Source organism: Pipistrellus kuhlii, unplaced genomic scaffold (genome assembly GCF_014108245.1).
Source record: "Pipistrellus kuhlii isolate mPipKuh1 unplaced genomic scaffold, mPipKuh1.p scaffold_m20_p_3, whole genome shotgun sequence".
NCBI lineage: Eukaryota > Metazoa > Chordata > Mammalia > Chiroptera > Vespertilionidae > Pipistrellus > Pipistrellus kuhlii.
In genome coordinates, this window is record NW_023425529.1 from 57,589,860 (window position 1) to 57,611,262 (window position 21,403).

The window sequence follows — 21,403 nt, forward strand, 5'->3', positions numbered from 1 at the left end:
GGCCGGTGGACAAATCAACATGCTGAGGATGGCAGAGCAAGGAGATAGAGAGAACCTGGGCATTTGACACTGCCATTGAACATTAACTGACCCTTGCGTGCCACACTCTTGTAGTTGTTGTAATGGAAGAGCATACACTTATGTCAGCTACATTGGAATTTCTGTTATTTGAAGCTGAAGCCATCCTTACTGATGACTTGGTCCAAATCAATTTACTCCCCACACCACCATTTCTTTCCTGTAAATTGATATGGTCTCTCTAAGAACTCTTACATCTATGACCGCTCAAGATTTTATTTTGACAGATGTAAATAGATGTGTAGCAGTTGGATAAACAGGAATACTGAACATCTAGAGAAAGATCAAAACAAAACTACAGATACAGAAGTCAACTTCTGTGTAATTTGTGAGACACATAGCCCTGGTAAATGAGGTAAAAACTGATTTCTACTCATTTTAAAAATAACACCTGATTGTATCATCAAAACTTGCAAGTTGACGTCATTGCCATTTTCTATGAGCAAACCAAGACACAAATGTCACGAAAAGTGCAAACAATGTCCCATACTGTAAGAGATTGTCAAGATTTCAACAGTATCACATGTTTAGACAGGTCAAGAAGAATGAAGACTAAGAAAAGGTCAAGTGCCTTGATGAGTAGGTGGTTCTTGATGCTTAAGATAACAGTTTCATGGGCAAGAAAAAGCTAAAGGAGTTCCTCACTACCAAACCAGTATTGCATGAAATGTTGAAGGATATTTTTTAAGAAAAGAAGAATAGGGAGAAGGAAAAGGAAGAGGAGGGGGAGGAGAAAAGGGAGGAGGAGGAGGAGGAGGTGGAGGAAGAGGAGGAGGAGGAGAATCAAAAATATGAACAAGAAAATGACAATAAATACGTATCTATCAACAATTGAATCTAAAAATTAAAATAAATGAACAAGGAATCTAATGAACAAAATAAACTGATGAATAAAATAGAAATAGAGGCATGGAAACATGGGACAGACTGATGAATTCCAGCGGAAAGCAGGGGAAGGGAGCAGAAAGATTAACCAAAGAACTTGTATGCATATATGCATTACCTATGGACACAGATAATAGGGTGGTGAAGGCCTGAGGAAGGTGGAAACCTGGTGGAGGAGGACAACAGAGTGGGGGGGGGGGGGGGGGGGGGGAAAGACATCTGTAATACTCTCAACAATAATTTTTTTTTTTTTTAAGATAACAGTTTCTGCAAATTGGTGAGAAGAGGAAAAGGGGTGAGTGGAGATGAGTGGAAGGTATAGGAGAAGAAGGATCTCACTCAGGGAGAGAGATCCAGAGGACACAGAAGGAAATGAGCCCTTGGCCATCCCTCTAATGCTTACTCCCTGAGCTCCAGCTTAAGTGAGGGCCCTGATGGATGGCCAGACTAAGCTGATGTAATCACTGATTCAAGATATTAATAATGGATGAATGTGATTTCTTTTATGCATTATTTTAATAGCCCTTTATAAAGGTACTATTGGAAAAAGACCATAGGGTCTTTTCAAAGTTTATTTTTAAAAAGCAGAGTTACTACAGAAGAGTGTCACTGTACAGTTAGAAATCAATATTTATCTCATTCTCTTAATAGAATATAACCTACGAAGAGGAAGAAGATTTTAAAAATTGTTAGAAATAAAATGGCTTTATAATGGGTCCCAAATTTCACTGTTAAATTACCTAAACCTATATTACAGAGGAGAAATTTAAATAGAGTAATGGAAGTTAGCATTTAACAGGAATTTACTATATGCCAGGCCCTATGCTAAATGCTTCATATATATTACTTTATCTAATCCTATGACACCCTGTGAGATGAGTGTTAACTTTATTTTATGCTAAAAGAAGTGAAGGTCAGAGAAATTATATCCCCAAGATATAACTGTACTATTCTATACCAGTTTTTTTTTAATATATTTTATTGATTTTTTTACAGAGAGGAAGGGAGAGGGATAGAAAGTTAGAAACATCGATCAGCTGCCTTCTGCACACCCCCCACTGGAGATGTGCCCGCAACCAAAAAACATGCCTTGACCGGAATAGAACCCGGGACCTTTCGGTTTGCAGGCCGACGCTCTACCCACTGAGCCAAACCGATTTCGGCAGTTCTATACCAGTTTAATAAATCAAACAATTATTCATACATACTGAGTGTTAACTATGTTCCAGGAAGTGCTAGATACTTCCTAGTCCCATGGCAGCCATGTGAGGTGTCTGTTTTAATTATCTTAATTGCAGATGCAGATCTCAGGGCCAGAAAATGAGCCATGGGATTCTAAAGTCCATCCTTTCAAAGAATGTGCTCTGAGGCCTACAAAGATTTAAAAAAATAAAGCTGAGGGAAGACGAATTTGAAAATGGCTTTATAGGATCATGTAACATATCCAGCAAGTATGAGCCAAGTCCCCAGTTCCCTAAAAGGAATAACGGATACTATAAATTTCCAAGGATGAGCATGTTGCCTCTAGCATATAAGCTTAATAGTATAATTAAAAAACTTTTAAGTCAAAATTGAATGCCAGTCATAAGACACTAAAGTAGAATATGTTTAGTACTTTCCCCTTTATAAAATAAAGGTAGTTGAGGTTCCAAAGAAAAGAATGTGTTTGTTCTATGGTTCAGTTCACTATTGGCTTCAAAGTGCACATCAGTTTAGCCTTAAGCCTTTAAAAGGACCTAGCTCATCAGTTTTCTCTGAATTCAAAAGTAAAAACTAGAATAACCAAAAATATGGTAAAACATATTTTTGAAAACCAATATCATTGTTCCATTTGGTAAAAAAAGAGAAATATTACATTAAAAAAAATGCTCAGCATGTATGGCTCAGTGGTTGAGTGTCAACCTATGAACCAGGAGGTCACAGTTCAATTCCTGGTCAAGACACATGCCCAGGTTGTGGGCTGGATCCCAGTGTGGGGTTTGCAGGAGGCAGCCGATCAATGATTCTTTCTCATCATTGTTGTTTCTATCTCCCTCTCCCTCTCCCTTCCTCTCTGATATCAATTTAAAAATATATTTAAAAACAACACACATTCTGAAGTCATACTGACTTGGTTTAAGTCTAGGCTCTGCCATTTACTTACCTATGTGATATCTGCTGATTTTCTTATCCTCTCCATGCCTCATCACCTCAACTGTAAAATGGGGACATAATGATGATTAAATGCAAAGTCTGACATATGATAAGCACTGTGTAAATGTTAGCGGTTATACACACTTGGATGTTTATAACACCATTTGTGGTGTCTGTGTTCTCAGTTTACTCTTGCCTGGCTGCATAAATAAAAATTATAACTTTTTTAAAAAATATATATTTTATTGATTTTTTACAGAGAAGAAGAGAGAGAGAGAGCTAGAAAAGTCGATGAGAGAGAAACATCAACCAGCTGCCTCTTGCACACCCCCTACTGGGAATGTGCCCGAAACCCAGGTACATGCCCTTGACCGGAATCGAACCTGGGATCTTTCAGTCCGCAGACCGACGCTCTACCACTGAGCCAAACCAGTTTCGGCCTAAAATTATAACTTTTTAAAGGAATGTTTCCAGTGTTGTCCTGGAAAGAAAAAAGAAAGAAAGAAAGAAAGAAAGAAAGAAAGAAAGAAAGAAAGAAAGGAAGGAAGGAAGGAAGGAAGGAAGGAAGGAAGGAAGGAAGGAAGGAAGGAAGGAAGGAGGAAGGAAGGAAGGAAGGAAGGAAGGAAGGAAGGAAAGAAAGAAAGAAAGAAAGAAAGAAAGAAAGAAAGAAAGAAAGAAAGAAAGAAAGAAAGAAAGAAAGAAAGAAAGGAAGAAAGAAAGAAGGAAGGAAGGAAAGAAAGAAAGAAAGAAGAAGGAAAGAAAGAAAGAATGAAAGAAAGAAAGAAGGAAAGAAAGAAGGAAAGAAAGAAAGAAGGAAAGAAAGAAAGAAAGAAAGAAAGAAAGAAAGAAAGAAAGAAAGAAAGAAAGAAAGAAAGAAAGAAAGAGAAAAGACCCTGGCCCCACCCAGTTTGGCTCAGTGGACAGAGCATCAGCCTGCGAACTGAAGGGTCCCAGGTTCAATTCTGGTCAAGGGCACATGCCCAGGTTGCAGGCTTGATCCCCAGTGGCTGTCATGCAGGAGGTAGCCAATGATTCTCTCTCATCATTGATATTTCTATCTTTCTCTCCCTCTTCCTTCCTTTCTGAAATTAATAACTTTTTTTTAAAGACCCTCTGTGGAAGTCATTTCTACCCCTCTTGCCATCAGGACTGGCTATATCATTTCATAAAAAATAAAAATGTTGGGGGGAGGGAAAGAAGGAGGGGAAAAATAAATAAAAATTAAAAAATAAAAATGTCGGGCTCCTTACTCAAAAATTATTAAGAATTCCACGATGGCAACAGTATGGAGCTAAGAGTGAAACCCCTCCTGGGTGAGGACAACGTGCCCAGGAAGCAGGCCCTGCTCTGCATCATCTCCTTGGACCAGAAGGTCAGACTCAGAGAGTTCTCTGACTTCACTCAAGTGCTTATTTATTTTTTAGAGTATTTGTCTCTAGCCCTACTTTGTCCAGGAAAAGATTTAAGGTAATTCTTCTTCTATGGAAAGAGTTTGAGATAGAAACTGATCTTCAGAAAACCAGCTTCCTGTTCCCTTGCAGATTTTCACTATGTCATTAAACACAACTGCCCTCCTGGAGTATGGGAAAAAATTCAGCAATCTTTAGTTAAGAAAGATTCATTCTGTTCAGTGATAATCTCAGAAACCTTTTCCTAGGTGACTGGAAATAGCCCAGTCACCTCTCAATGGACAGAGCATCAATGAAGCCTAAGGCACAGGGGCAATTTTTTACCCCCAATCAACATCATGTATCCTAAATGAGCAACTAAAGGTTTTCATTCCCGTTGAGAGAACCAATTTTTTTAACATGCTGTTTTCCTTTGTAACTTTTCTCATGTTGTTTTCTAATAATTCAAAAATATTCAAGGCTGAAATATATTAACATTATTTTGTATCAATATTAGGTTACCAGTTAACATCTATTGAACATGAAGACTAATGCCAAACCCCTTTTCTTAATGAAGAGCCTTGATTTTATTAGGTTCAAATAGTAAATTAGTATAAGACTACACATAAGTAAAGTGTATTTTATTTCAAAAACGTCTGGTGCTTAGCCTAGATTTATCCTACATGTCTTTCCTGTAGGCTAACAAGGAAAACTCAATCTATAAAAGACTCCCATGTTCACTCAGTCGCCTCTAAACCCTCTTTGAACTGACAGCTAGAGAAGAACTGCCATTTGTTTAATTCATATCTTCCATTTTTTAACCTAGATACCCTTCAAAATCCTTAGCAGTCTTGAATCTTCAGGAATTGTTTAGAAATAAAGCAACCATGGTCTTTGCAGATATTGGTAGATTCAATAACACTAAAATATTAATATCTGCTTAAATCAGCTCATTTTTTTATATTGCTATTTATCAGCACTTGGATTTCAGATGTGGTTGGCTAAGCCAAAGCCAGGAAGCCAGACAGCCCCTAAACAGATCATAGAATAAGGCCAGGTATCAGGTATTAAAGCTAAAAGAACCTTGAGTCCAAAGGTAAATAAAAAACTAAGAAGAACCATTCAATAGAGGCAAAGCAAGTCCAAACGCCACGGCACATATTCAAGCCAGAGTAGGACAGGTAAGCAATGGAAAGTAATGTAGCATGTGATGGTCCCAGCAACTGGTGCCCCATCACACGGTGCAGAACTTGTACAACTCAGCCAACTATAACTCAAGAAAGCATCAGAGAGAAACAAATATTCAGGTCAAAAATAACAGTCTCTGCAGGGATGGTGGTATCAATTAAAGACATATTGGAAACAAAGATAATAAACATCAAGTCATTACTTCTTAACTATTTCACTGCACTTTACTCTCCAGTCATTTCCATCTGTCGTAACTATGTGGTAGAAGTACTTTAAAATGTCATGATACTGTGCATCTCTTCCCACATCCATGTTTAGTAACGTCACATTGATAGCTTGAAATTGGCCATGACAAGAGCTTGTACACTGTAGAAATTAAACATACACACACACACACACACACACACTCATCAAAGCAAGGTTTTTTGGAGAGGAAAGAGGGAGGAGGCGACTGTTAAACATGTACTAGTACAGTACTGCTTGGTGTCTCCCAGTACAGAATTTATGGCATTGAAAGTATAATATTCATGATTGTGAAAAGGAAAAGAACTTTGTGACTGCATATTCCTAAATCCAGCATATACTGTTGTCTTCACAATCTGTTCAATCTACTGTTTCAGGTTGAGCCCATATGCTCTATTTTCTGGCCACATCCAACGTCCCTCCAATAATACACCATGTTTTCTCATACCTCCATTTATTCAACAGACATTTTCCAAGATCCTGCTGAATATTGTCACTGTGCTCTGGATTGAGGAATGAGAGATGTAAGAATCCTCCCCACCTTTCAGGAGCTCACAGTTTAGGAAAGAAAAGGAAGCATCAAATAAACAGATGCTTATAATAGGCAAGACATCGTGAAGCTAAATGTACGCATGTGCTTCGTGGGAATAAAGGAGATGAACCCATAAGGGAATACTTCCTTAAGAGACAATAGTAGAGTTGAGTCTTGATGAGGTAATATGCTTTCATGGTAAGCACTTGAGATCTTGAATCTCACTCATTTCTTGTTGGGTTCAAAGCCCAACTCTATCGCTTTATTAGCTAAATAATCTTGAACAAGTACTTAACCTCTTTAAACCTCAGTTTTCTCACCTACAAAATGAGACCCTCTTCTCCCCAGAATAGTGTGAGGATTAAGTGAAATAATGAATGGAAGGCATCCAGCAAAACATAAATTGCTTTTATAATACAACATTGGTTTTCTATTGTGTTAGCCAAGCGAAGAAGGGAGTAAGGAGTGTTTCTGGTAGAAAAAAAAAAAAAGTGGTGCAAATAAAAACATAGAGGCATAAAAGATTGTGACATGTTTTCCCAAATACATCTTTTAAAATATGACTATAATCCAAAGCAAAAAGGAAAGTGGGATTTCCTGTCTTTCAAAAAATGGCTGCTTCTGTACTTCTCTGTAACTACCACACCCAGTTTCAAAGCAAGAATTATCTACTTGCTTGGAAGGAAGGGAGGAAGGAAGGAAGGAAGGAAGGAAGGAAGGAAGGAAGGAAGGAGGGAGGGAGGGAGGGAGGGAGGGAGGGAGGGAGGGAGGGAGGGAGGGAAGGAAGGAAGAAGGGATGAAGGGAGGGAGGGAAAGAAAAAGGGAGGGTGAAAGGGAAGAAGGGAGGAAGGGGAAATGGTTAATTTGCATATTACTCCCCTTTTTATGCCTGACTGATTTATCTGTATCTTCCCCACTCAGGTCTCAGTAGAAGAGGTACCCCCTCAGGTCTCACCCAATCTTGTGCCCCAGGACCTCAGCCCCAATGAGAGCCTCTTCTTATATTTTTAACCTCTTCTTCTCTCTTTCCCCCAACATACAGCTTAAATATTTCTCCTATGAAAGTGCCTATCACATGAACCAAAAGATAGACATAGAGACAGTAAAACAACAAGCAGACTGTCGAATTACAGCGGGAAGGGGAGGGAGATCTGGGGGAGATAATAGATCAACCGAAGGACTTGTATGCATACATATAAATACAACCAATGGACACAAAACTCTGGGGAGGGAGGACATGTATTGGGGGGGGGGGGGGCAATGTTAAAATATGTACACAGATAATAATTCAATAAAAAAATGTAAAAAAAAAAAAAGAAAGAAAGAAAGTGCCTATCACAACTCTTTCCATCTGTTGCTTATTCCTTGCTTTTCTTTAACAATCAACTTTCTTTAAGATAAATACCTACTGCCCGGCCAGTGCAGCCCAGTGGTTGAGTGTCAACCCATAAACCAGGAGAATATGGTTTGATTCCAGTCAGGGCACATGCCAGGGTTTCGGGCTCCATCCCCAGTGTGTGGCATGCAGGAGGCAACCGATCAATGATTCTCTCTCATCACTCTCTCCCTTCCTCTCTGAAATCAATAAAAACATATTTTTAAAGACAAATACCTACTGTTGACCTCGTTATATTTTCAGTACATTATCATTGTAAAAATCTTTAAAAATAGAAGTATACAGGAGAAATAACTTATATTTGCACATCCAGAAATACTTCTTGCTAATACATTGGAATATTTCTTTTTATAAGTTTTCTATGCAGATGTACAAGTAAATATAAATACCTATTTTATAAATACTTTCCACTTCAAATTATATTTTTTAATTATTTTCTATTAACGTCATTTTATTTATTTATTTATTTATTTATTTATTTATTTTAAACCGAGATTTATTGCGCGACTAATCATCAAAATCCTTAAGATGAACTGGATGCGGCAACAGCTGCCCTCTTGGGTTTGGGTGTTGTTCCTTCATGGAATCCATGCCTGAGTCTGCGGGACACAATTTTCAGGTGCCTCATGCGACCGGTCCCGGTGGTGTTCGTCGTTTAGCCTGGGCACTCCAGGTGTACTTCCTCTTGCGCTTGGCGGGGTAGCCGCACCTGCCGCAGGTGGACTTCTGCAGGTGGCAGGCCTTGGAGCCGCAGCGGCGGCACAGCGTGTGCGTTTTGTTGCGGCGCTTGCCTAACGATGACGTCCCCTTCGTCATCTTGCTTCTTCTGCCGCTGAGACCAAAGAGGCCGGAAGAGAAGACACTTCCGCTATATATCTCTATTAACACCATTTTAAAGAATGTGTGAATAATCTATTGTCTAGCTATAACCAAAACTTATTTAATTTTCTCTTACTATTAAATTTTTTTAAATTTTTCTAGTGCTTTGTTCAAACAAATATCATTGCATATTATAAACATCCTTACTTACATTTCAGATCGTTTCCTCAGGATAAATTTCTAAAAGTGGGACGCTGTGTCCAAGTGTACCAACATCTTTGACATTTTTGATACATATTCCCAAACTGCTTTCCAGAAATTTACAGAATATATTTCTGTTCACTCACCACTGTCAGGTTTATGTTCATTTAGAAAACAAAAGAAAGAAATTTTTGTCATCTAATGGTCAAAAACAGTATCTGATTGTTTTATTCTGCATTTGTTTAATTAAAAGTGTATTTGGCCATGGAACTGTTCACTTAAAAATGGTTAACATGGTAAATTTTCTGCATATTTTAGCATAATAAAATTTTTTGAAAAAAGTGAAATGGAACATTTTTAATATTAATCATATCTATTTTCCCTTTGGTGAATTATTTACTCATCTCCTTTGTCCTTTCAAATATTGGGCTCATAATACTTTCTTATTTTTATAAGTTATTTATATACTAAAAGCATTAAATATCTTGCTGTCAAATTTAGTGAAAATATTTCCCCCTATTTATTTTGTCATTTAAGTTTGTTTATGGACTTGGACATTTATGGAGGAGAAGAGGTAGTGGAGGAACATTTTACATTTTTAACTATACTAGAGGCCTGATGCATGAAATCCATGCAAGAGTAGGCCTTCCTTCCCCCAGCTGCCAGCACTAGCTTCCCTCTGGCAGCCAGGACCCGGGCTTCCTTTGCAGCCCTGGCTTCATCTGGAAGGTCATCCAGCTTTAAGAGGTTTATACCTTGTTTTAAATCATCACTGGAGGATATGTTTCCATTGAAAGAGAGAGAGAGAGAGAGAGAGAGAGAGAGAGAGAGAGAGAGAGAGAGAGAGAGAGAGAGAGAGACACTGATGCAAGAAAGAAATATTGATTGGTTTCCTCCCCAACACCCCAACCAATGATCAAACCACCATCCTAGGTATGTGCCCTGACCAGGAATGGAACCCACAACCTTTTGGTATGTAGGACAATGCTCCAACCAACAGAGGCACCAGGCCAGAGCACATAGCTTTGGATATAATAATTGCATTGCTTGAAATCTATTTTTTTAAATCACCAGAGATTTATGTAAACAAATTATTATTTCAGAGCTATGTACTTTAGCAAATATACTAAACAGTCTAAAAAATATAGGAAAATAATCAAATTATTGGTAGAGCTATACTACACAATACTACATAACCATTCAAACTTTGCTTTCAAAAAATTATGTGGCCCTAGTCAGTTTGGCTCAGTGGATAGAGCATTGGTCTACAGACCAAAGGGTCCCGGGTTCAATTCTTATCAAGGGCACTACCTTGGTTTTAGGTTCCTCCCTGGCCCAGGCCCTATTTGGAGCTTATGCAGGAGGCAACCAATTGATGTGTTTCTCTCACATCGATGTTTCTCTCTGCCTTTCCCTCTCTTTTCCACTCTCCCTAAAAATCAATGGGAAAATATCCTCAGGTGAAGATTTAAAAAATAGTTATTAATAAATAAATTATTGTGTAATGACCGAAGACTATGCTTTCTGTACAGTATAAAATGAAAGAAAAAAAGATATGTGTGGTTTATCCAATTTAGGTATATGTTACATAAAAGAGATTGGAAGAAAATGCACCAAAATGGTTCCCTCTGGCTGGTGTAATTATGGATGCTCTTTACATTTTGGATTTTCAAATTTTCTACAATGAATCCACGATCTATGGGGGTGGGGGGGAGCTCTTTTTGTGTGAAAGTATGTTCTGTGCAATAATAATTTTTTAGGTCAATTTTTGTGATTGGCTCTGAGTAGGCCTTTTTCCACCCAGACCTATTTTCAGAAAACTGGGTGATATTTAGAGGTATGGAGCTTTCTAAATGTTTCTATGGGAAGGGTATAAAAGACATGCTTCACCCTTTACTTAAAAGATGAATCAAAATGTGTCCCATATTCATAGTCCCACTCAGGCTTACAGCATTCTCCAAAAAGACCCATCATTTCTTAGGGGAAATAATTAAGAAAGAAAAACACATTGAATGCCTACCATATGCTAGGTAATTTCACATACATTATTTTATCTTCACAAAACCTTGAATGTATTTAAGCAATTTATCCAACCTCAGAGTAGTATTAAGTATTAGAGCTGAGATCCAAAATCCAGTCCAACACCAAGCCAAGAGCTCTCACAACTGCCTCTTGTCTGTACATCTGCACATCTGAGATTAACAAATGGTCGAAAAAGTGTCTGTCATTTCTGTTAGGTTTGATTGTGCCATTGAGCTGATGTCCCTTCCCTGGGAATTGACCTTCCAGGTCATTTCAGTATGGACATTGTGCCTTTGCTGAGACCACATTTCACTTGTGGTGACCACATTCCACTCTCTCCCCTCTGGGTATGCATAAGGAAGTCTCCATCCAGAATAAAGCCCACCAAAAGTAGTTTAAAAGCCGCTGACTCCCATCACTGGGGGCTGGAGCCATCCAGGCTCAGCCACCTGGTGTGTGGATGATCAAATAAGTTTGTAATCCCTCACCATTCTGGCCTCCTGCGTTCCTCCTTTGGAGACCTAATGATTACAACTACTTGTCAGCTTAAAAAGATGAGACATTCATAGTTTGCACTCATTTGTTAGGTATATGAAAACAATATATTTAGGTATATACATATGGATTGGGCAAAAGTAGTTTTATTGTGCCAATGTGACATTCTTTTGAGTTAATGAAGCTATTGTAATAAGCATAATCTGCATGTCTCTTTCCACATGAACAGCTGTACACCTACTTCAGCCTACCCTTCATACGGTACTTTTCTAGGCTTTCTATTCTATCCCATTCTATTCCATAAGTACATATTTATGTATTTGTATATCCTTACATAAGTATGACATTATTTTAGCTAACTTAAGTTTATGATAAACATTGATATCTGGTAGCACAAGTCACCAAGATTCTTCTTCAAAATTAGCTTGGCTTTTTTTCTCCCTAATGGATTTTAGTATCAGCCTGAGAAGTTCCATGAAAAGCACTGAATTTGTAGATTGAATTGGAGAAAATGACATCATTATATAATATGCAATCTTCCTTATCATAAAAATCTTTTACTTTCCTATTTATTCAGATCTTCTTTAATGTCATTCAGTAGTGTTCTATTTTCTCCATAAATTATTATAGGTATTTTATTACTTTTTTAAAAATGCCTTATAGCTTTGTTGCTATTATGAATTATATATTTTCCACTAATTTCCCAATCCATAATTACCAATTAAGAATGCTATTGTGTTTAACAAACTTGCTGAATTCTTATTGGTTATAATAGATGGTCATCAGAGTCTCTATAGATGATCATATCCTTTACAAATAAGAAAAAGGTTTTCTCTTCCTCTTCAATGTTTTGTTTCTTTTCCTTGACTTATTGCATTTGCTAGGACTGCCAATACCATGCTGAATAGAAGTGCTGCCACAGGCCTCTTAGTCTTGCTCTTACCTTTAACAAGAATGCCTCCAAGTTTTCATCACTAAACTATGGTAAAGTAAACCATTATTAGGCTTTTAAAGTTTCCATTCTATTGATAATTTTCTAAGAATCTGTATTTGTATGTGGGTGAGTGTGAGAATGGGTTCTGAGTTTTATCAAATGCACTTTCACTACCGAGATGATCACATGGTGATCAAAAAGACAGGGATAACAAGGAGAATTGTTCTTGTAAGTCCTTTTGTACCTATTGAATGTGTTCTAGGATTTCCATGTCCAATACTAGCATGGGCTAAATAACTGGAACAACTCTCCAGCTGAAAACAACTGAAAATATTAGCTAAAGTTTTGTAAAATATTTAAAGCATCACAGGAATGTTAGGAAGAAATTATTCAGCCAAAATCTTAGTGAAGATGGGAACCAGAAATAAATGGGACATTGAAAGCATTTGGCAAACCCAGCCACTCTCGACCTTGGCTGCCATGGCCTCAGGATATGTGCTTGGGGGATCTAATAGGCTGTTCAGACCCCAAAGAACTGATTTAAGGATGAACCCTGGGTGGACGGATAAATCAAAAACAAACCCCACAGCTCCTGCCCCAAGGAGGCAATAGTAAAGGAAAGGAAGTCCCCTGACGAGCTGCAATGACAAGCCAATCCTCATGTGGATTCAGAGCCCAGATTCACACAACCTGGATGATAAAAAAAAAACAAAAAAAAAACAAGAACTGGTAGTGTTCCCAGACATGCAGTCAAAGCAAAAATAAATCCCCACTGGAAGAACTCACCATCGTCCAAGCCTCAAAGGATGCTCACAAATAGTTTTCTAAAGAAAATGAGCGGCTCACAATCCTTATGGAGACCAAGCACTAAAGCAAAATCCAGCAGAATAATAGAAAGCAGAAGCAGAACTGCAAAACATTTGACACTAGAATTGTCAGACATGTTACAAAATTAAAGTCAAGCTTGAAAATAAATCTAGATAATAAGAACTTATATAGGATAATCAAGCAGATTTTTTAAATATATTTTATTGATTTTTATTTTATTTTATTTTTTTTTACAGAGAGGAAGGGAGAAGGAGAGGGATAGAGAGTTAAAAACATCGATGAGAGAGAAACATTGATTCAGCTGCCTCTTGCACGCTCCCTACTGGGGATGTGCCCGCAACCCAGGTACATGCCCTTGATCAGAATCGAACCTGGGACCTTTCAGTCCGCAGGCCGACGCTCTATCCACTGAGCCAAACAGCTTAGAGCCAAGCAGATTTTTTTTTAAAGAATTAAATGGAACATAAAAAACTGACAATTATAATAATTGTAAGAAAAAACTAAATTAATGGTTTTTAACAACATATTAGGCATAACTGAAGAAAGGATTATAAATGGAGATTAGACCAGAAGAACTTAAAAAACTGACAATTATAATAATTGTAAGTAAAAACTAAATTAATGGTTTTTAACAACATATTAGGCATAACTGAAGAAAGGATTATAAACGGAGATTAGACCAGAAGAACTTAAAAAACTGACAATTATAATAATTGTAAGTAAAAACTAAATTAATGGTTTTTAACAACATATTAGGCATAACTGAAGAAAGGATTATAAACGGAGATTAGACCAGAAGAACTTGTCTTGAAAGAAACACAAAGAGCCAAAGAGAAGAAAAGCATAAAAGAAAGGTTAAAACACATGCACGGTAAATTAAGAAAGTAACATGCCCCTAATCAGAGTTCCAAAAGAAAAAAGAATGAGATTAGGCAATATTTGAAGAGATAATAACTGAGAGATTTCCCACGTGAATAAACTGACTTACAAATTAAAGAAATCCAATGAATTTTAAAAGGGATGAATTTTGAACTCTTGAAAGTATAACATATTTAAAATATTTTTATTTTAATTGTTTTTGAAAAATAAACCAGTTTGGGAAGAATGGGGCAGGCGATAGTCTTTTTTAAAAAATTGCATATTGTGTGAGCAGCTCTGATTAAATTTATCTTTGTGAGTTAACTTGTACATCAAAAAGTAAACTGTAAATATAGAGGAAAAACAGATATCAATTTATTCATTTAATATTTCATTATATGAAAATTCCTTAACCAAATTTCCCCTATATCTATTGAAGCACAAATTATGTAATATTCTCATTTTTTAAAAGAAAAGAGCATTGGTGCCCAACTGATGTAGCTCAGTTGGTTGGATGGCATCTTGTGCCCTGAAAGGTTGCCAGTTTGATTCCTGGTCAGGGCACATGCCTGGATGACAGAATCAATCTCTGATAGGGGGTTTACAAGAGGCAACCAATCAATATTTCCCTCTCATATTGTTTCTCTGTCTGTCTCTCTCTCCTTTTCTCTCTCTCTAAAAGAAATAAATTTTTTAAAAAAAAATTTAAGTATTGGCTAAGGAAACTAGTCCACTCAGAACTTTTTTAACCAGAATTTTGCTTCAATCACAGAAACCTTAATTGAATCAGGAACCTGAACTAAAGTGAACTCTGAATCAAAACCCAAAATGAAATATATTAATCTGCAGAAACACAAAGGGAACAAACACATATATGGTAATAACTTTACAGAACCAAAAATCTCTTAGAAAATCATTTGCTTATTTCTGGGTATCTTTTCTTTCTGATAAGTTACTTTTTTTCCCATTACTTTTAGAAAGCAATTATTCAACAAGATAGTGTGTCCTTAAGAAGAACAAGTTGGATATTAAATAAAATGTCCATTCCACTCTCCTTTCCAGAAACCTCTATCCAACCCAGTCTGAACACAGGGCTCTGAGAACCAGGCCTCAAAGGGAACTCCAGAGAAGCTAGGAAAACACAGTGACAAAACTGAGAAGGAAGATGCAAGTCCTTGGCCCTGCTCTACGGTGGAGAAAAACCTAAAAACTGGTAGAAAAGATATGAGAAAGCTCGCTCTCTCTCTCTCTCTCTCTCTCTCTCTCTCTCTCTCTCTCTCTCTAACTCTCTCTCCCCTTCTCATGATTTCCCCGCCCCAATTACATCTGTTTTGTGTCCATTATCCCTTTATCCTACCCATCTTTTGCTTATCTATACTAATAAAAGGGTAATATGCTAATTAGACTGGGAGACCTTCCAGGAGACCTTCCAGACATCCTTCCAGACAAAGCCATGGTGGCAGGGCCAAGGCAGAGGCAGGTTAGGGGCAATCAGGTGGTGGGGAGGGGTGGGGGACAGTTGGGGGCAATTAGGCTTTCAGGGGGGTCAGTTCAGGGCAATCAGGCTGGCAGGGGTGGGGCAGTTAGGGGTGATCAGGCCAGAAAAGGGGAAGGGGCAGTTGGGGGCATTCAGGCCAGCAGGCAGAGTGGTTAGGGGTGATCAGGCAGGCAGACAGGCAAGTGAGCTATTAGGAGCCAGTGGTCCCGGATTGTGAGAGGGATGTCCAACTGCCAGTTTAGGCCCAATCTCACAGGAATAGGGCCTAAACCAGCAGTCAGACATGCTCTGAGAGGTCCCAGATTGGAGAGGGTGCAGGCTGAGCTGAGGGAGCCGCCTCCCATGCACAAATTTTGAGCACAGAGCCACTAGTTTCCATATATTTGATTTTTATTATATATCAATATCTCTGCTGTTATCACTTCTTTTCATCTTCTTTCCCATCCCTTTTATTCCCTTTTCTTTCCCTTCTCTTCTTCTACTACTGTTTTCTTTCTCTGGACCCTAGTTTCCAATCTTTTAGTTTCCAATCTTTCCCTTCCTTCATCTCTTTTTTTTTTTTACAACCAATAAAGATAATTTATTAGAGCATATAATATACATATAACCATACTGATATAATTCACACCAATATATTAACAATGATTGTCTCTGGGGTGGCCATATAAGTGTTTTACTTTTTCTTTCCTTTTTTATTTTTATTTATTTTTTATTTTCTATATATTGAACACCATTACTCCTATATTAATAAAAAATAATGCTTGTTTGTTTGTTTGTTTGTTTTTTTAATAAATCTTTATTGCTCAGATTATTACAATTGTTTCTCCTCCCCCCCCCCCATAACTCCCTTCCACCAGGTTCCTGCCACACCCTCTGCCCTTACCTCCCCCCCTTCGCCATTATCTTCATCCATAGGTTATACAATTTTAATCCAGTCTCTTTCTGCACCCCCACAGCCCTTTTCCCCTGATAATTATCAACCCACTCCCTTTCTTTGCCCCTGTGAGTCTCTTGTTGCTGGTATAGATTTACTCAGAGACCTTGGACTTGCTGCACAAGACTTTGCAGAAGACTGGAAGCTAACAGATGCTAGCATGAGCAGGAACATGATTAAAGAAGTAGCTTCCACTTCAGTCTTTAATTTCTTCAGATGACTCCATGTTGGCACCTCAGTCCCTTGCCTAGCTTTCAGTTTTCTTCTCCCACTTTGCTGTCATCTGGGCAACTCTCAGTCCTTTTGTGTGAAGGGACACAGAAGCTTCTCAGAGTCCCATTGTGATGACGTACATAACACTCTGGCACCTGAATTGGCTGCATTGCTCCTTCTTTCCTTTCATTTTGAACCCAGGGTTCGACCCCTCAACGTTCCAGGCCTGGCTGGTCCGGACCTGGATACTGCTCTGGGCCTGGCTGTTGCTGCTCCCAGCCTGGCTGCTGCTGCTCTGGGCCCAGCTGCTGCTGCTCCGGATCTGGCTGCTGCTGCTCCAGGCCTGGCTGCTCCGGGCCTGCCATTCTTCTATTTCTCCAGCTGGTCACATTTTAAGAGCCCCATTGGTCCCTCATTGCTCTTATTATCATGTTTATTGTTGACTATTAACTGCCCAGTACCTCTTTCCTGTGGTTTTGGATGATAGATGTCCTTCATATTAGTTTTAATTTTTAAATTGTTGTGGGAGCAGCAGAGCAGTTGTTCACCTATGCTGTCATCTTGGTTTCTCCTCCCTTCCTTCATCTCTTCTTTTCAATTATCTGATCTCATTCTCCACCCAAAGTAGAGTATGTTTATAATCTCATGGAGCAGATTTGAAAATATTTACTTGTTTGCTTTATCCAACTTGATGATGTACATTGTTCATAATCTGGGGGAGAAAATATTACTTATACACTTATCGGGCCTTTTTATTAAATGCTATTTCTATTTTTTTGTTTTGTTTTGTGTTAATATATTTTATTAATTTTTTACAGAGAAGAAGAGAGAGGGATAGAGAGTTAGAAACATCGATGAGAGAGAATCATCGATCAGCTGCCTCTTGCACACCTCCTACTGGGGATGTGCCCGCAACCAAGGTACATGCCCTTGACCAGAATCGAACCTGGGACCCTTCAGTCTGCAGGCCGACGCTCTATTCACTGAGCCAAACCAGTTTCGGCGCTATTTCTATTTTTGCTCCACCATCACTGCTCCATAATTTGCAAAGGACTTTTTAGTGAGCATTGGTAATCAGTTCAAAATTCTTAACAGTGATAGATTTCAAAAGAATATTCTGTTATTTCTCACTGTGATTAGATTGTTACCTCCTTGTATTTATTCCCCCATGTAGCCCCTACCCAAATTGTATAAGGATTTGTTTGTGTGACCAGTTGAACATGGTGGAAGTCATGGTCTGAGACTAAAGTTAGGTTATTTAAAAAATAAACAACTTCCACGTGGCCTACTTGAATCTCTTGCTCTGGAGAAAGTCAACCACCCTATTGTAAAGACACTCAAACAGCACATCCTGAAGACCAGAGGTCTCCTGTCAACAATCAGCACAGAGGGACCAGCCCTGCGAGTAAGCCATCTTAGAAGCAGATCCTCCAGCGCCAGTAAGTCTTCGGAGACTACAACCTCATGAAACACTCTCCAGTCAGAACATCTAACTAAGCTACTCCCTAATTTCTCATAGAAACTATAAGAGGGAAATGTTTATTATTGTCTTAAGCCACTAATTTTGTGGTAATTTGTTTGTTAGGCAGAAATAGGAAATATTTCTGTACATTGTGGAGACAAAACCAAAACAATTTGTGCATAAACATCTGAAAACAGTTCTTTCTTTACCAGTAACAAATATGCATATGCCAATTTCAGAAAGGAGATTTCGAACTTTTTCTGGAACTTTCTTTTGTGCACTCAGCTTAATTCAGCAATACCGTATTTTCCAGCATATAAGACGACCCCCCTAATTTTACAGTTAAAACATAGGTTTAGGCCTATATTCACTGTATAAAACCACCCCTCACTTCCGAGGCAACACCAGTCCTTTTTTTAATAGACCGCCTCTCTGACTCTGGCCAATCTGAGCAGGCTTTTTACTAATAGAACACAATGGTCGTCTTATACGCCGGAAAATACGGTACTTCTGTTGTTTTTCTCTTATGAGGGTGGAGAAAATAATATACATAGAATATAATTAATAACTTTTATATCTAACAAGTCTAGTTAATTATAAAACAGGCCCCTATAATATCAGAAATGATATTATCAACCAAAAAAAAACCAAAGCATTAAGATATGTAGTAGATAAAAAACTCTATACTCTCAAAATAATGCATCTTTATAGTGAAATATCTTCTTTTAATTATCCATAATATGAAGCTAAAGAGCAATCTTTGTGTTTTTTTCTCATTTTGAAGACATTTATACATTTCCTATTCATAATTATATATTTTTTAAATTAATAAACTAATACTAAATCTTGCTAATTTTTATAAATGGGTATTATTATCTAGCTTCCACCACTGAAATTTTTTTCTTAAATAAAAAAAATCTATACTTCTAATGATCCCTCCTATTAGAATGTAATCGAATAATGTTATAAACGTAAAGCTAAAATTGAACATCAAACATTCCTCCATATGAAAAACTGAACTCTACTGTTATATCATTTAATTGGATCTCTAGATTTGCTTTGGATGCAGAGGATATATTTCTGAATTTTTTTTTCTTGCAATGTATCCTGATAGGTATAATGTGATCATCATTTACATGATCCAAGATTAGAATGCCAATAAAAAGGAATTCTATCAAAATATCAGCCATGGAATCTGTTAGTATGTTTCCTTTGTAATAATAGCCACACTAGGTTTGTAGTGGCCTCTGAGGATTTTGATGATCTCTACACATTAGATGCTGAATGAAATTCACTAAATGATTCAACCAACATTTATTGAGCTCTGATTAGATGCCAGGCATTTTCCTAGAGCTTGAGAAGAAGCAATGAACTTGGAGTATCAGTTCTCTGCTTTTACGGTCTGGTAGAGCAATAGCTGGCTAACAGACCAAAGCAGGTAGAATATAAACCAACAGAATCACTTCCGATGGTAAAGTTCTAAGGGTGATTTGCAGGGAAAACACTCTGTAAGAAGTGGTCAGAGAGGGCATCTCTCAGGAGGTGATGCATCTGAAGTATCTGATGACATTGAAGCCTTTCTTTAGGGTAGGGGTGTCGAACTCAATCAGAGAAGGGGCCAAAATCTAAAATCCAGCCTAAATCGCGGGCCGAATGGTTTACTGAACAGTCATAAACTGTCATTGTGATGGAAACGCAGCGGAGTGCAGTGATGACAGCGCGGTGTGGGCCACATTGCAAGGCCTGGCGGGACGAATTTGGCCCGCGGGCCTTGTGTTTGACACATGTGCTTTAGGGAATACACCATCATTATTTTTTTCATGTCCCCAAATCCCTAAGACACTGTGAACTTTGTCCAATATATTTTTGCATATTGATTTACTCTGTGGTCCTCCAGATTGGATCCCAGAAGAGATATGATCACGTGCAAAGGGTTGATTATCTTTTTTTTAAAATATATATCTTATTGATTTTTTACAGAGAGGAAGAGAGAATGGAATGGAGAGTTAGAAACATTGATGAGAGAGATATATCGATCAGCTGCCTCTTGCACACTCCCCACTGGGGATTGAGCCCGGAACCCAGGCATGTGCCCTTGACAGGAATAGAACCTGGGACCCTTGAGTCCGCAGGCTGGCGCTCTATCCACTGAGCCAAGCTGGCTAAATCTGCACCAAGCATTTTATCAGTTCAGTCATTTCAGAAAATTTGTGCGGGGGCGGGGGCAGGGGGTAGGAGAGGAAGAAGCACGTGGAGCAGATGCAGCCGCCCTCCGCCCCCTGCCTGGCCGCAGAGGGCCCCTCCCTGTCCAGACGCTGCAGCTGGGAAGTTCCTGCCCAAAAGCTCATCGTGCCTCAGAAACATTCCACCCACACCCCGGCTGGCCCCTGGGGGCTCTCTTCTCCTCTCCAGGTCTTATCAGGGTGTTTTCCAAAGTTAGGACACTTCCCTTCCTGAGAGGAATTCTGGTGCCAACTGTGAATAAAACAGCGCTCCCTCGTTATCCCTGCTGCACCGGGGCTCGCACGGGGGCCCCTCTCTCTGCTGGAACAGACAGCGGGAGCTTTCCTGTGTTTGAGCGCTTGGGAAGCCCAACGTTTACCAAAAATAAAGTAGTTTCAAAACAAAGTGGAGCCGCAGGGAGGGGTGTTATGAGGAGAGGAACTAACAAGTGGTTTTCCACGTTTGCTCAAAAGGGAGGCTGTTGATCTGTGTGGTTTGTCACCGCTTCCAAGGCCAAGTTACATAAAGTTCAAACCTTCTCTCTGTAGGACTGTCTGGTGCTGCAAACGGTGACATGCGCATGAGCTTCTGGTACAGCTCCTTCTAGATCCTCTGTACCACCAGAGGGGTTTGCGTTTTCTGATCCTCCTCCCTCCTGAGGGATTGCCACACAAGATGACATCACAAATTCCTCCATTTCATTAGAAACAGCCTCTACTAAGGTCAGGTTGTGCGAATTGCTTTTCTGCAGGAAATATATTTAACTGGAAACCACAGAAAAATGTCTAAATATAAGGTAGCTTACCGAAACAGCGGGAGCGAGTACCTTCCGTGACTTTTTTATATGGCATAATGACATTTGATGCTTTTGAAATTGACAAGTAAGTATAAGCAGAGGAAAAACTGAGCATCCCTTTTTGTGGAAACATTTTGTGGAGGCCTTAGGTTTCACAGCATTACACATTCCCTGGCTCAGCTGATGATGGGCATGTAAACTGCTTTATGCAATTGAGAGGAGTATAATTTTCACATAATTTGGGAGTGTGATTATTATTCAAACATTTATGCATCAT

General features: G+C 38.7%; 1 pseudogene; it reads right to left on the bottom strand.

Moving 5' to 3' along the window:
• Nucleotides 1-8,329: 8,329 nt before the first annotated feature.
• LOC118729250 lies at nt 8,330-8,674 on the bottom strand (annotated as a pseudogene).
• Between the last annotated feature and the right edge of the window lie 12,729 nt (nt 8,675-21,403).